We start from the raw sequence: 14,022 nt of genomic DNA, 5'->3' as shown, positions 1-14,022 counted from the left end.
AATCTCTAGGATATATTAAGAACTCAAAAATATTAACATCAAAAAAACAAATAACCCAATCAATAAATGGGCCAAGAAATTGAACTGACTCTTCTTAGAAGATGATATACAATTAATCAACAAATATATGAAAAAATGTTCAACATCTCTAGCAATTAGAGAAATGCAAATCACAACTACTCTAAGAGTTCATCTCACTCCAGTCAGAATGGCAGCTATTATGAAGATATAACAATAAGTGTTGGCGAGGATGTGAGGAAAAAAGTACACTCATACATTGCTGGTGGGACTTGCAAATTGGTGCAGCCAAAATGGAAAGCAGCGTGGAGAATCTTTGGAAAACTTGGAATGGAACCACTATTTGACCCAGCTATCCCTCTCCTCGGTCTATACCCAAAGGACTTAAAAACAGCATACTACAGGGACGCAGCTATATCAACGTTTATAGCAGCACAATTTACAATAGCTAAACTGTAGGACCAACATAGATGTCCTTCGGTTGATGAACAGTTAAAGAAACTGTGATACACACACACACACACACACACACATACTATTCAGCATTAAAAGAGAATAAAATCATGGCATTTGCAGGTAAATGGATGGAGTTGAGAATATAATGGTAAGTGAAGTTAGCCAGTCCCCAAAAAACAAATGCTGAATGTTTTCTCTGACATAAGGATTTCTCTGATATAAGGATGCTGATTTATAATGGGGTTAGGTGAGTAGCTTGGGAGGATTAGACAAACTATAGGTAGGGAAAAGGGAGGGAGGGAGGGACAGGGAAATGAAATAGGAAAGATGGTGGAATGAGATGGACATCATTATCCTAACTACATGTATGAAGTTATGAATGGTGTGACTCTAATTTGTGTGCAACCAGAGGTATGAAAAATTGTGCTGTATATGTGTAATATGAATTGTAATGCATTCTGCTGTCATATATAACAAATTAGAATAAAATAATAATAATAATAATATTAAAAAGAACAGAAGATGCCAAGTTTCACCGGAAGGTGGCAGCATGTGCACAGTCAAAAGAGAGTTCCTCTGTCTGGGTCCCCACGAAAGAACAAGCAGAGGAACTGTCAGCCTGGAGGCATTTCCGGCTTCTCATCCTTCCATATCTACCTAAAGAATCTAAATGCAATGAAGTCCCCCTTCACACCACTGGAAAGGAGGGTAAGCTTTTAAATTGTCCCTACTGGGCCCAGGTGTTGCCTCTTTATAATAGACTCATCAGTAATCTCCTTAAATATTGGACATCATTTAAAAAACAGCTGCAAAACATTTTTTTTTAATTCCAAATGTTTGAGAAGTGAAGGGTATAGAAGACTTTTAAAGATGAGCTTAGATACTCTTGTTTTGAGAGGAAGTCAGCTAAGGCTGGGAGTCAAGACCTCATTTACAGATATTTTTTGATTAGCTACAATACTGTATGCCTAACCATGTTGCTAAGCCTAACAGGGTTTTTTAAAACAACTTTCACACAACTTGCCATAAATGGGTACTAATAGTAATAAATTGTAAGTGTAGAGTCCTTTCATAGATTTTTCCTGGGGGATGAGAAAAATGAATATTCATAACCTGCAGAAGTAACGTGCTGAAATTTGGTAGTCTGCATGTTAAAAAAAAATAAGGTGGCAGGGAGCTGGGACATATTTCAGTGGTAGAGTGTTTATCTAGCAGGCACGAGGCCCTGGTTCCATCCCCAGCAATAATAATAATAATAGTAATAATAATAATAATAATAATAATAATAATAATAATAATAATAATACAGTGCCTTGTGGATCGGGGAAAGGTACACAACTTGGGGAAGACCTGAGTTTGAGTGCAGCATAGAGACCTAGCCACTTAACCCCTGAGTCCCTTGTTTGGGTGCCCAACTGACCCCAAGCAGACCTTATTTTCACAGTATTTAATACTATCTGCTCCATGTAAGTTTGCAGAACAAGCTTGAATGATAACATTAATGCTATCAGTGTGGTGGGGAGGACTGAATGAGATAATGAACACAGACAGGCATTCTCTTCATAAAATGCTGCGAGATGGTGTATATTGTTATAGGCTAGTTGTGTAGTTAGCCAGAAGGGAGCCTGGAGCAGGAAGGGAGGGTCACTGTCCACTGAGACCCTGGCAAGGCTCCTTAGAGGTGAGAAGGGTTTGAAGCTCTGAAGCATCTTTCTCCATCACTACCAGCGAGGCTGAGTCCGGTGGACATGTACCAGGCAGCAGGGGCCACTGTGCCCTCCGTCATCTGAGGGGGACTTGTGCCCTAATCTGGGCCTGATTCTGTGCTCCAGAGCATGGAAACACATCCCTCTGGGCTAGGTCCTCTCTGCACGGTCAGGAGTGGTTTTCCAGCCAGTTGGGCCTCATCCTGCGTCTGCAGGACCCCTCCCATCCCCACCTCACACATATTAGCATTCTCAGAAAAAAGAGTCTCAATCCATTCAGAATCATGTTCTTGCCACTATGATTATTATAGTTATGACTATGACAGTCATTGGGAGGAAGATCACCCAAATGCAGGAAGGCAGAGGAAGTGAGGCCTCTGTGTCTCTGGGCCAAGCTAGACAGCCAGCAAATAGAGGCGTCAGCGTGCCTTCTGCCAGGCTCCCCCAGGTGTGTGGGGAAGCAGCATGTGTCCAGGGCGTGGGGCAGCTGTGCTGCAGTGGGAGGAAGTCCTCTCTGTCTCCTCCACTGGAGACATGTGCAGTGACCTTCCTTATTGTCCCTGGTATGCCCCACATCCTCCTCACGCGCTCTGTGAGTGCCCCAGGCCAGCCCCTCATCACCTGTTGCCTGTATTTTTACCCCCTCATTGTCCTCTTCTGGGTTCCCCCAGCCCCTCTGGTCCAGCCCTGTGAGGATCCTGTCTAGCACCAGGTGTCCAGTCATTTCCCTGTTCAAAATCAGCAGGAGCTTCTCCTTGCTCAGAGAAGATATGACGAAGTCTTCCCCGTGGCTTGAAAAACCTTCAAAGACAGGTGCCATCATCTGAATGTGCACGCCCAAATTTACATGTTGACATCCTATCCCCCAAGGCCTTGAAAGATGGTGCCTTTGGGGAGGTGATTAGGTCCAGAGGGTAGAGGCACTGTGATTGGCATGAATGCCCCATAAAGAGACCCCACAGGACCCTTGCCCTTCCATCACTCGAGGACACAGCAAAAAGGTGTTATCCAGAAAGTAGGTCCTCCCAAAGCCTCTAGAACAGTAAGAAATAAACATGTTCTTTATAAGCTGCCCTGTACATTTGGTTAAAGTGTCCCAAGCAGACTAAGACACTGGCCACCCCTCCTCAAATGCAACCCCAGAAAGACAGATGCCCCACCTGAACAGGCCCAGGCCCTTCACATCCCACTCCTGCTCTGGAACCAGGTTATTCCCACAGTGCAATCTTCTAGAAGTACCTCATCATTCTGCCAATGGCCTCTCAAGGTCTTTCAAAGCCCATCTTCTCCAAATATTTGCCAGTGTTGGATTATTTCCTCCTTGACCTCTCCTGCCTGTCTGTATTCAAGATGCATGCCCTCAGCTCTGGGCCACTAAGCTCACACTGCTGGTTCCCTGAGCCTGCAGTCCCTGGAGTTCTGGGTCTGAGTTGTGATCCCCTTCAGTACTAAGCACCAGCAATGGTTGGAGCTGTACACATTTCTGGTGAGTTGAAAGTGGATTTCTCCACTTGCTTTGATTTGTTCTCACAGTGGCCCTGGCTGGAATGAGCACGGTGCTGTAAGGGGACATAAGAGGCCTAGCGACTTGGCCTGAGTCATGCACCAAGGTGACAGAAGCATGCACAGAGCCTTGTGCAGTCCAGAAGAAGCAAGGTGGGCCCACCAAGATGGCACTCTCTGTGAGCACGGTCCTGTAACATGGTAAGAATCCAGATCTTGTATCTGGATCCCGGTTTCATGATTTCCCTTCCACCTGTACAGTCCTGGGGACATTTCTTCACCTCTCTGAATGTCAGTCCCCTTATTTATAAAATAAATGTCATCATAGCTCCCTCATAAGAGTGCTGGGGCCTATCGTCGTGTGGAACAGCAGCATTGAATCAGGCACACACCGCCACAGAGGTAAAGCTTTGTGAGATGAGATCAGCACCAAAACCACTCAAAAACAACAGGTTCAGGCTTCTCTTTGTGCCTGGGAATAGTGGTGGGGTCCAAAGTACCATCCCAGGAATGGGGAGGAGGAGAAGAGGCTAGAAAAACATCCCCTGGTCGTCTGAGTACATTCCCAAGATACCAGGCCACCATCAGCAATTCCCAGGCCACAGTTGCTGTCCTTGCCTCCCCCAGGCCCTGGGAAAGTGCACAAATTGAGCTCATTCCACAAGCTGCTGTCTCCTGTTCTCAGGCCCAGTCATGACCCTCCGTGCTACTTGATACGCAGAGAGCCAGGTATGGGCCTAAGTTGGACGCGATCCTGTGGCCGTTCCCGGGCTTGCCTGGAAAGAGTTGGAGTTGGCAACTGGAAGAGATGTCTCTGTGCTTCTCCAGATACGTCAACTGAAAGGGAATCCAGTTTCCCAGGTAGCAGCAAGGAGGCTGAGGAAGAGTTTCAACCTGGAGTCAGCCTGCAGGGTCCAAATTTCTGCCCATCCCCACCGAATTTCATGGCTCAATGAAGAGTACCGCTCACATGGGCACCATAGAATTCGAGGAGGATTAATAGCTACTTCCAGAAGAGCTTGCCCAGCACCACACACGGCAGATTCCCACTTGGCTGAGGGGGTTGTTGGTGGTGATGGCAGTGTGGACGGTAGTTGATGCTGACACAGGCCCAATGGATATTTCTACCCCCACTTCACAGTTCAAGATGCGAAGTGCCTTGCTCAAGGTCATGGCATGGGTCCATGGCAGACCTAACTCCGGTTACACTCTGTTTCAGGTGCCCTAAGAAGGAGGAGCTGGGCCCAGAATGGCAGTCTTCCCAGAGAATCAGTGACCTAGGAAGATCCAAACCCAAACCAAGCTGAGCTGAACAGCCAGGTGAAACACCCAGAGACTCCAGACCCTTTCTCGGAATCAGGAGGTAATGGCATCAACTTTTAGGAAGGTTGCTCTGCTGCCCAGACACGCCAGCCCAGCAGAGCTCACCACCAGCCCCGCCCCGTGCCTGACATTTAACTGGCTGCAAGCGGCGGGCTGGAGGGGTCTCCTAGAGGAGCCCCACCCACACCAGTGACTCTCAGCAGCAAAGGCAGGAGGCCCAGCCTTGCCTCGGCCACAGAACACGCCACCTGTCTAGGCCCCGTCGGCCATTGTTCTACTCCGGGGGGAGCCCACTCAAAAGCAGCATTTACCACCCACCAACTCAGGCCAGAGGTCAGGAACTGGGTCGGTGTTAGGAATAAAAGGAGGAGTGACCCCAAGAGTAACAAATGGCCTGGGGATTTACAGGCTGGGGCACCAACTGTGCTGTGGTTATTGTCCTCTGGTTGCTGGGAGCTCACCTTTGACTTGTCTTTGCAGAGGTCCAGGCACCTATACCATGGCATGGCAGGTGCTCCATAGACACCTGTTGGAAGAACAAACAGGAGTCATTATCATTGAAGGGAGCTTGTGGTGCCCTCTGGCAGCACTCTGTCTGGTCCTCCCAGCAGCTCTGAGGGTTGAACTCTGCGGGCCTTCCTGTCCACCCATCCACATGAGGCTCCTCCAGACCTCTCAACCGTAAGCATCAGCACTGAGGTTTCTGAGCACAGACCCCACAAAAGACCCCTGATGCTGGCCTGGAAGGTGGGCAGCTGCCTGCATGCTCTGAGATAGGGGCCAACTCTCTGCTTCTTTCTCCCCGTTCTCCTGCACTGGCTTTGGGGAGCTGGCCATTTGGGCTCCTCCTGGGCTGCCCCCCCGGCTGTGACTCTCTGGCTTCTCCGAACACCAAGAACCCGCTGAGGCATTTTCAAGAGTGATAGCTTTTGAACAGGATATCTGGGCTCCCTGCTGGCAATGGGTCCCTGGCAAGTCACAAAACACTTCTGTTCCTCGTTCCCCACACCTGTTCTCCAGGCTGTGGAGACGTGGATTAAATGAAATGGAAATGGGAAAGGTCCTCGGTTATCTGGTGCTAGAAAAATTATGAGAGATAAAGAGAAAATGCATTCCCCGCAGTTATGGTTAGGCCAGACCCACAGATACTGCAGCTGCAGTAACTGGCTCTGGCCAGGGCTAATCCCTGGGGCAGTATCTGTCTGCACCCTCACACCAGAGGCTCTCCCCCTGGCCACTCCTCCCTGGCTACCCCATGACCACCCACTGCCATTTTACCCTCACCAGGCTCCCTCACCTCCAGGGCCTCCCAGTGCCCAAGGAACTGGACGTGAGTCTCATCAAGACTAGATCCTGGCATCTGGCCCCCTGTACCATCCTCCCTGACCTGCTGACCCTTCTGGCCTGAGAAAAGGCCAAATGCCTGATGAGCACTGATACTGAGAGGAAAGAGCACAAGGCACATGTTAGGAAACCGGGACAGGTGGTGAGACTGGCAGGGCCGGCCTCCTAAGCAACAGGAAGCCTCAGTAGAGGCTGGGAGTGTTCTGGCTCATCACTTGCCCCAAGAGAGTGCAGCTGACAGCTTAAATTTCAAACAACAGAAATCCAAGGGAGGAGACTCAGCACCCCACTCCCTCCCCTGGGCTCTCTCTCTCTCTGTGGGTTCTTCTCCTGGCTGCACTAGGCTTTCGCTCTAATGGCCTCCTGTGCTCCACCTCCAGACTTGACCCCCTATAAACAGAGATCAGTTTTTAGAGTCCTAGACAGGAGTGGACACTAGGAGAGAGTCTTAGTCACTTCCCAGAGCTCAATCCAGACCACAGAGTTCTTCTCAGCCCAGAACTCTTTGTGTTCCCAGCTCTCCCCATCCCCCACCCTCTGCTGCTCCCATGCACAGCTGACTCTCCACTCACTGGTGAACCCTTAGTTATGTTGCTATGTTGCCTTCTCCAGAACATGGAGCATAAAATGATTCAGTCAAAAGCTCCTGCATCCCCCCCCCACACACACACCCACAAATCCCCTTCCTAGCCCTCTGCTGTTGGCAGCATAGTAAATGGTATCATGCAGACTGTGCCAGGGTGCCCATGTTTTGCTCTGGACCCAAATGACAATTCTTCTTCTCAACATAAGTTTAAAGACCTCTTCACTGTTGATTGTAGCAGCAAATAACACTAAGAAATCAGGACAAGGAACCCAACAAAAAGGCCCCCCAAACAGACTGAATGCTCCGGTTTAGAGAGGGCAAAGGATGAGAGGGAGAGATAGTGGGAGAAGGTGAAAGGGATGAACAAGAGCACCATCATCCTCCCACCTAGCCTGTCAAGCTGCCAGCCAGTTCTTCTACAGGGCACAGACAAAACACCCTGCATTTGTGAATTTAAAAACCGACATCAATTGCCTCCTATGTGCCTTTCCATAAAAATCAACAAATAAAGAACCAATGTTTAGAGACTTTTCTTTGAGCGTCTGCAAACACAAAGATAAACAGTTTACTGTAAGTAGGTCCAAAAGTGAGTCCAATAGCTAGTAAATTATATTGGCTGACTCTGTCAATGTGGTAAAGATAGCATGTCATCTTGGGACCCTTGGAGATCCTTATTAGTTATGCCAGTTAAGGCTACACATTTTATGTAAATATGTATATTTATATATTTCAGTAGATGATGCAGAGGCCCTCGGGGACATAGGTGAACAATCCCTTATCATTGATGCCCTGGAGGACTGTCACATGATTTTGTTGTGCTGTGAAGACATGTTCCTGCCCCGAGACTCCTAGAACTGCTGAGCTCAGAAAAGAGGTAGACAGTTTGCAGGGGCAGCTCAAGCCTTGCAGGAGTAACAAGTTTATTAAGATCCAGATTTGAGGCTAGGAAAGCTGTCAGGATAGACAGGCCTGGAGGCAGGGAAGCCTAAGGTGGGGTGGGGACTCAGGCTGCAACAGAGTATCTGGGGTCTGAGGATTTGGGAGAATTAAATCTAACAGGGTGCTTGGCTGGGGCTTGTGCTGGGCTCTGAGAGTAATGGCTGCTTACATAACATCGATACTAGCTGACAATTCACTCCGCAGAGTACAAATATTTACCCATCCAAGACCTGACTTTGGCAGGGATCAGGATCAGCCCTTGTGGCAGTGACCACACTGGTGCCCAGGGGAGACCATCTGTGGTTTAGGAAGAGCACGGACAGGGTATGGAGGCCTTAAGAGGTGATTCTCCTGACCCAGTATTAAAAGCCCGTGGGTACTTGCACAGGTAAGGTAAACATCAAAGCAAAAGTTTGGAATTTTTATTCCAAACTTGCGATGTGATTCAAACGTTAGAATGCTGATTCTGAAAAATAAACCAAAAAAGGGGAGAGGGGGGGTTGTTTGTTTTTGTTTTTCCAGTCTAAATAGAGTGGACAGTTGGAGGACGTTTGGCAAAACTTGGGCGTGGGGGCGTGGGGGGGGGTGGAATGGCTCCTTAGGAGCCTCCTTCCAGCCTGCGGTCCTGGTCCCTGGAGGTCCCCACCTCACTCCTCTCTCCAACCCCGCATCCGCGCCGCCGTGCAGCGACATCTCTGTTGTGCTAGGTGTCGCAACCCACACAGGACTCCATACCCTCAGCAGCATGCCCAGCGAGAGTCACCTGGCCTGCATTGCCTCGCCATAATAATCTCATATATCAAAGCTGGGAGAGACCCGGCTCTGCTCCACGCTGAATATCAGAAGTCTCTCGCTCCCTCGGCTTCATATGCAAACTCCTGAGCTCCCTGGAGAACTTCCAGAAGAAAGTGCCCTGCGCCACGGACATTTGTTATTTTGCGCGAGAGGACACCGAGGCTCCACGGGGACGAGCCAAGTCAACCATAGCCGGGAGCCGGCACCAACCCAGACTTCCACTAACACCTAGTGGACGCTCCGAGAACGACAGCTGATTCTGCACTGGGAAGAGTCAAACTCCCACTGGTCCAGAGGTTGCAAATATTCCAAAAGAGGAGAGAAGGGAGATAAATGTTGGGATTCACCAGCTCTTTAGGGCTAGACGAACCAATACTTCATGTTTAAGTATATGAACTTGGCAAGGGGGGAGAGAAATGAAGTCAAAACTCTTCAATCCGTCTCAGGATAAAGCCAGGGCATGAAGAAGAGGTAAGGAATAGAATCAAAAGCATAAGCTGGATTCAGCTTCCCAGCGCGCATGCCCCTGACCCAGGATTGAGTCCTACACATACTCACAAAGCTCGTGAGACAGTCCCTGCCGCAGTATTTGAAATAGCAAGAAAGAAAAAGCACTATATATTAATCTAGATAAAACATTGCCAGGTGTGGTGGTGCTCACCTGTAATCCCAAGGACTCTGAAGGCTGAGGCAGGAGATCACAAGTTCAAGGCCAGCCTGGACACCTTAGGGAAACCCTGTCTCAACATAAAAATAAAAAGAGCTGGGGTGTAGCTCAGTGGTAGCCGTGCCCCTGGATTCAATCCCTAGTACTGACCCCCCCAAAAAAAAGAAACCCACACTTTTCAAGCAATGTAACTCAGTTGTACATAATATAACTTTTTTAAAAATATTATTTAGTTGTAGTTGGACACAATAGCTTTATTTTGTTTATTTATATGTGGTGCTGAGGACTGAACCCAGGGACTCCCACATGCTAGGTGAGTGCTCTACTGCTGAGCCACAACCCCAGCCCCCATAATAAAATTTTATTGTTCCGTAATTCAATTCTTCATCAGCTTACCCCCTAGGTCCATTTTTAAGTCTTAATACAAAGAGTATGGGGTGGGGGGGAGATCTGTCATTTCTCAGGGTTTGGAGGATATTACAGAGAGGGTTGGGGTGCATGCCCACTCCCCGGTCCTGGTCAGATGTCTTCCATTCATGTCTGAGACACTGCTGCGCTAGACAAGCAAGATGTGTGGCCTGGGCCCAGGTCTTCACAGTCTTCCCACAGAGTGGACAAGCCCATTTCTAAAGCACCAGCATTTCCCCTCCATCAATGGCTCTGGGAGGAATTTGTCAAGAGTGGTTTGGGCAGAAAGGCTCCCTCCCTGGCCTGACCTCCCTCCCCAGGAAAGCTGATACAGGACAAATTGGCTCAGTATCCTGAAAAGCCACAGTGCCAGGCCCTCTTCAGACCCTCGCTCTCACAGCAAACAACCTGAGCCAGGACTTTCAGATAAAAACATCAGGTGCAAACGCTGAAGTCCCCCAGGCTAAACCCTCCTCCAACAGGCTCAGAAGGCCCTGGGCCTCAAAGGTGCTGCTCACCAGCTCTTGATCCCTTCTTTGGTTGCACCATCAGCCCAGACCCTGAAGCCCCAACAACCAATCAGGGTAGCAGGGGGCAGGAAGAGGAAAAATGGGGCGCCTAGACCCAGAGAGGCAACATGAATGCCTCGGGAACTGTACTGCTTGACACAGGAGCAGCCCATGTAGCCACACCCCACAGGTCACCCCATGTGAAAGCAGAGCAGCTGGCCAATCAGCAGAAAGTTCCACCCATTGGAATCATCAAGTACAGACCATACACCAGCCACTGCACTAATCACTTTACATATATTATCTCATTTAACCTCTAGCCATTCTGATGTAGGAGGTATTATTATTAGTCCCTCTTCCAGATGAGGAATTAAAGCTCAGAGAGAGGTTAAATAACTTGCCCAAGATCACACAGCTTTTAATGGTAGAGTCAGAACTCAAAACACAGGAGTCTGAGCCCATTAGCAGCACTCTTAGTCCCTCTGCTCTGCTGCCTGTGGCTCTGTGACTCTCCAGGATCTTGAGCTGGTCCACCCTGCATGGCTCCCATGAGAGGTGTCTGCTGTTCTGGGTGGGAAAGAGCCTGACCATCTCTGGGCCACACCTCCCAGGCAGTGGGAGGAGTGGAGAAATACCTGCAGCCCAGGAGAAAGAGACCCCCAACCCCAGAGTCCAAGCAGGAGGACCCTCCCATACACCTGGCCCAAGCTCCTCTGTTCCCTGGGGCAAGAACCCGGTGTAAGACAAGGGACATTGAGGTGCCCACGTTCACACTGCAAAAATCCAGCTGCACCAGATGCATCTCTACACAGGAGCAGCCCTTTAGTGTTTCCATGCCCAGACAACACCTACTGTGAAGCTCAGAGCTGCTTCTTATTCCCTTTTTTCTAACATCAGACTACCACACCTTCTAGCAGAGCCTTCCCCAAGAACTTGAAGTGTTTTTGGAGTGAAGTGTGGGCACCTGTCCTTCTTAACATTCCGAGGTGACTCTGCCATGCCATCTCATCTGCCCTTGACTTTCTCTTTGGTTCTTTCCTCCTGTACCTGTTTTGGAAGGAGTTATATGTCACCCCCCCCACACACCCCACTCCTCACTACCCCAGCCCTTCAGAGCTTCCTGCAGTGGACACTCAGCTGCCCTCCATTGGTTGGTACCACTCTCCTGGCAAACCCAGCACCCTGACAACCCCCAGTGTCCTCACACCCCTACTGCTGTCGCCTCTGGACACCCAGTACTGCAAAACCAAAACGCATCCCCAATCACATCCCAAAATGAACTCATCATCTTTGTACCCACGACCCTGGGATGCTCCAGCTCCTTCCCTGACATGTCAACCAAAAGCAGGACCAACTAGATAATTTGTGAGCCCCTCCATGCATGAGGTGGAAAAAGTGTCACCACAGGTCTGGAGAATGGTTTTCCCTTCCTTTTGTGGTCTCTTTCTAAGCTAGTCACCATGATTTTTATTTGATATTTTATAGTGTTCTAAGTGAAAAAGAGGAATTTTTTAGTTACTGGTAATAATTTTACTGCTCATCTTTACATTGTGCAGTTTCAATTTTGAAATCCCACATCAGAGCATTTAGCATGTGTGCAGAACCATGGGAATCACACAATTCTTATTTCATGGCTTGTCCCTGTGGGGTGCTAGGAGCTGGCCAGAGGCAAAAACAAGGCAGATTCAGGAAGTATAGAAGGAGGAAGGGAGGATTCCCCCAAGCATGACTAGCAAGGGAGAATTCCCAGCCACAGGTACATAAGGGCTCTGTCCTAATGCAGTCCAACCTGCCAGCCTGCTAGCCCACTCAACTCACCTGGGTGTGGGGTTAAGGAAAGTCAAACTAGGCATTTCCCCTTCTGGTGGACCAGGCCCCAACCCACAGCAGATGAATGATCTGACCTCTAAACCTCCATGTGGGAGGCCCTTGGTACCTGGATCATGGGTGGTAAGAGGTTCAGACACTTTATGGTAATGCCATCGTCATGCCCCAAGACACAAATGTGTGACCAGCAAACCCTTGCTAGGCCCATACCCAGAGGTCCCTGTGGAGATAACCTTGGTGGTTCTGGGGTGAAGGAGGAAAGGGGAGGCCAGTTGGAAGAGGACAAGAGACAGGTTTGAGTGGAGCTGAGAACCTGTGCCAGGGAGGCAGCGCAGGGGGGACCCCACATGAGCTGAGGCTGCAGGCCCAGGCATGAGCATGAGGGACTTCTCTTAGAAAACACAATAAAAAGATAAAAGTGTTAAGAATATCAAAACAGCCACCAAAGAGCATTGAACTGCAGAGGGAAAGAGGCCTCCTGACTCAGGTCCACACTGGCACATATCTGTGAAGGTGCCCCTGACCACACTTCTCCGGGACACCTTGCCTGGATGGTGGCAGCCACCAGACACTCTCCCTTCCTCAGGTCACCCCTCCAGTCCATGGCTCTGCTGCCAGCTGCATCTAGGGTAATCCTTGTCCTGGAATCTAAGGCCCAGCCTGATTGGGGCCACCCTGCCCATCCACCATGGGCTGCTGCTCAGCCTCCTGTCTGCTCCAGAGGACCAAGAGAGCACCGACACAGCTGAGAAGGGTCAGGACAAGTGGCTGCATCCTGCCCACTTCGTATTGCCTCCACTGGACCGTGGGTCTTGGGGCTCCCTGGGAGAGATACTTCCAGATTCCTCACCCCCTCTCATGGTGGAGCTGGCCCTCATGCCTTGGTTACCCCACATGGTCCTACCTAAGCCAAATCCCCTTGACCCAGGATGGACACCCAACCCATGCACTGGCTCAGACAGATTCTCTTTCAAAAGAATTTGAACCAAAGGACCCAGATCTGGAATTTGGTCATGGATGGTCCCTGGAACTGAGAAAGTCAGGAGCTAGGCTGGGAGGGGTCCGTGAAGGCCTTGGGAGGTGCTGAGAAAGAACAAAGAATCAGTCCTAGAGAGGGAAGAAGCAACAGAGAGGACAGGCCACAAGGACACAGAGAGAGGACACAGCTGCTCTGGCTACCCAAGGCAGCAGGCAGGGCTTTCCCATGTCCTGTGAGAAGGGAAGTTGAAAAAAAATGCAGCAGGGTGTGGTGGCACATGTCTATAATCCCAGGGACTTGGGAGGCCAAGGTAGGAGGATAGAAAGTTCAAGGCCAGCCTCAGCAATTTAGCAAGACCTGTCTCAAAATAAAAAAACAAAAAAGGCTGGGGATGTAGCTCAGTGGTAGGGCACCCCTGCAGGGGGAGCGGGATCCAAATCTAGTTTCAAAAGTGAATATTTAGTTAGAAATACAAAAGTAAATCATAATGGTACAGATGCACTATTTGACACACCTCTGTAGTATCAGTTTTCTGATACCAGACAGCACTTTCTGATCTCTTCATATATGGACTCTGTAGTCACTGTTTTTAGATGAAAAGGTAATTTAATCTTTCCTCTAAACCTAGTTGATGAAAATTTGCCATTTGATACTGATAGCTTAGACAAGTTCCTCTTATTTCCACAGTAGACATTGGTTATATCATGTACACTTTTAGAATTGTTATCAAATTTGGAGGAAAAAAAACCTTTAAAAAATTTCCTTTACAAGTCTACTGCAAGTATTCAAGGCACTTCGCATTCGGAGCATGTGTGTGTGCTCTGACTGAAGCTAAAGATTTAAACATTCTTTGAACTAATGACATTCATTACCCAGTTTGTCATTTTGTGGGACTTATTATGAGGTTTGTATTCACTTGTTTCTTGGGAGAAAACTTCTGTTTTGATCCATGGTGTGGACAT

General features: G+C 48.9%; 1 long non-coding RNA gene across 4 annotated transcripts in view; it reads right to left on the bottom strand.

The window, feature by feature from the left end:
- Nucleotides 1-14,022, bottom strand: part of LOC144372053 (uncharacterized) — a 70,541-nt gene that overhangs the window by 52,740 nt on the left and 3,779 nt on the right. For all 4 annotated transcript variants that reach the window (XR_013432093.1, XR_013432091.1, XR_013432092.1 and 1 more), the window contains 2 exons: nt 9,332-9,407; nt 5,468-5,532 (listed from right to left, as the gene is read on the bottom strand). This is a non-coding gene — a long non-coding RNA (uncharacterized LOC144372053). The remainder of the gene's footprint in view (nt 1-5,467; nt 5,533-9,331; nt 9,408-14,022) is intronic.

This window comes from Ictidomys tridecemlineatus, chromosome Y (assembly GCF_052094955.1).
Source record: "Ictidomys tridecemlineatus isolate mIctTri1 chromosome Y, mIctTri1.hap1, whole genome shotgun sequence".
Classification (NCBI taxonomy): Eukaryota; Metazoa; Chordata; class Mammalia; order Rodentia; family Sciuridae; genus Ictidomys; species Ictidomys tridecemlineatus.
The sequence above is the reverse complement of the archived record's forward strand: the minus strand, read 5'-3'. Positions and strand labels throughout refer to the sequence as shown.